The following is a 2,500-nucleotide window of genomic DNA, read 5'->3' as shown; positions in this document are numbered from 1 at the left end:
ACTGGAGGCTCAACACTTCGTGGCAGCTCCGTGTCCCAGAGACCAGGAGGGTTGGCACACACACACAGTGTGAACCACCGACAGCCATTCTGGGACCGGTGACAGCCGTGCTGGCCCCACTGCCACGACACAGACGGACGCCAGGCCGCGCTCCCCGGCGGGGGGATGGCGTCGAGCCTGACGAACGGAATGTGCAGGGTGGGGGGGAAAGGCCAAGCGCTCCGACGCCGGAGGGCTCCGGAGTCTGAACTTAGGGGGACAAAGAGGACGGGTCCTCTGCGACACCCCAGCCGCGCTCTCGCCAGCCAAGGCGAGTGCGATTGATTGCCAAACGACCCTCAGACAGGCGTGGCCCCGGGAAGAACCCGGGGCCGCAAAGTGCGTTCAAAGTGTCGATGATCAATGTGTCCTGCAATTCACATTAATTCTCGCAGCTAGCTGCGTTCGTCATCGACGCACGAGCCGAGTGATCCACCGTCAAGAGTTGTCTGAGTTTGTTTTAGGTCTCTCCCTCGCCAGAGGAAAGCGACCCGGACCGCACATACGCTCCCCACCTTGAGCTACAGCCACCTGCACGCCGGCGTGCGGGCGGAGCAGGGTGGCGTGAAGCGATGGGGAGCACCATCCTGGTGCGGCCCGCAGAAACATACGTCTATTGGGGGGAGGAGGACAGGGCGCCCAAGAGGCGATGCGTGCCCCAACGCACCGCAGCGACGGAGGCAGGATCACCGCCACCATGTCGCCCGCCTAGTATCACGAGGCGTGCAGCAGCTTTGCCCTAGGAAAAGCAGAGGCGGGAACGGGCACCGGCCATCGGTTCGGCAGCGTCACTGACGCGTGCACGTGGCGGCGTGTCGGCGAGCGGACTTCCTGCGAGGAGGCGGGGGCGGCACTCGCCCGAGCAGACGCCCGCCCGGCCCAGCCACCGCCGAGGTGGACTGGGAGTCGCGGCAACGGCTCGTCATACTCGTTCCCACACTCACAGCGCAGCTTGCCCGCAAGCCACCGACCACCGATCGACGCCAGGCGCCCCGACCGAGAGCGGGATCGCTCGTTCGCCCTGCTGGCAGTTCGCTGGGGATCACTACTGCACGGAGCTCGGAGACCGACGGGCGGCAACTCGAGAGTCTTTAAACCACCACCCCCATCCCGCAAGTGCAAAGAGGCTGTATACGCACAGACGGGTGAGGGGAATAGGTACCCCGTCGGGTTTGAAGGGAGCGTGACTAGATAGCAACGATGTAAACCCAGCCGATTTGGGAGCGAAAGACCGGCGCCTGCATCACCGGCTTCGTTTCCCGTGGCTGGAGAGTACACCGAAACCCTCCGTCTGTCGCGAGCTCCCGACGACGCGGTGCCGCCAAGCAGCAGGGCCGGACCTGGTGTGGCTCCCCTCGTCGATCACAGACCGGTCGGCACTACTGACGAGACGGTGGAACGGGCTTCGCCCCTTGTGACGAAGGGTGATGCGAACCCGCCCGCCCGCGTGCGTTCGGGGTGGACTCGGCAAACGGAGATTTGAAATCGGAAAGTGTCCTCCTGCCCCGCGCAGGTAGGCGCCCAACAGTTGTGGGGGGTTTGGCGGTGACCACGGCTGCAGGGCCTGCTACCCCGACGAGCTCTCCTGCTGGCCCCGAAACCACCCTCGCGAGACAAGTTGAAACGGAAACGGGCGTACCCCCAAGCCGACGATCCTTTCTTATTTGTTACTTTTTTTTTCACTTGCTCGAGTTGTGGGGATTTGGCGGTGACCACGGCTGCAGGGCCTGCTACCCCGACGAGCTCTCCTGCTGGCCCCGAAACCACCCTCGCGAGACAAGTTGAAACGGAAACGGGCGTACCCCCAAGCCGACAGAGATCCTTTCTTATTTGTTACTTTTTTTTTTCACTTGCTCGAGTTGTGGGGGTTTGGCGGTGACCACGGCTGCAGGGCCTGCTACCCCGACGAGCTCTCCTGCTGGCCCCGAAACCACCCTCGCGAGACAAGTTGAAACGGAAACGGGCGTACCCCCAAGCCGACGATCCTTTCTTATTTGTTACTTTTTTTTTCACTTGCTCGAGTTGTGGGGGTTTGGCGGTGACCACGGCTGCAGGGCCTGCTACCCCGACGAGCTCTCCTGCTGGCCCCGAAACCACCCTCGCGAGACAAGTTGAAACGGAAACGGGCGTACCCCCAAGCCGACGATCCTTTCTTATTTGTTACTTTTTTTTTTCACTTGCTCGAGTTGTGGGGGTTTGGCGGTGACCACGGCTGCAGGGCCTGCTACCCCGACGAGCTCTCCTGCTGGCCCCGAAACCACCCTCGCGAGACAAGTTGAAACGGAAACGGGCGTACCCCCAAGCCGACAGAGATGCTTTCGCTCCTGTTACTTTTTTTTTCACTTGCTCGAGTTGTGGGGGTTTGGCGGTGACCACGGCTGCAGGGCCTGCTACCCCGACGAGCTCTCCTGCTGGCCCCGAAACCACCCTCGCGAGACAAGTTGAAACGGAAACGGGCGTA

At 62.4% G+C, this 2,500-nt stretch overlaps 1 non-coding gene across 1 annotated transcript; it reads right to left on the bottom strand.

Moving 5' to 3' along the window:
- Positions 1 to 332: 332 nt before the first annotated feature.
- LOC140475525 (5.8S ribosomal RNA) lies at positions 333 to 486 on the bottom strand. The gene has a single exon (XR_011960050.1). It is a non-coding gene; the product is annotated as a 5.8S ribosomal RNA (ribosomal RNA).
- Positions 487 to 2,500: the final 2,014 nt, after the last annotated feature.

Source organism: Chiloscyllium punctatum, unplaced genomic scaffold (assembly GCF_047496795.1).
Source record: "Chiloscyllium punctatum isolate Juve2018m unplaced genomic scaffold, sChiPun1.3 scaffold_1761, whole genome shotgun sequence".
Lineage (NCBI taxonomy): Eukaryota > Metazoa > Chordata > Chondrichthyes > Orectolobiformes > Hemiscylliidae > Chiloscyllium > Chiloscyllium punctatum.
The sequence above is the reverse complement of the archived record's forward strand: the minus strand, read 5'-3'. Positions and strand labels throughout refer to the sequence as shown.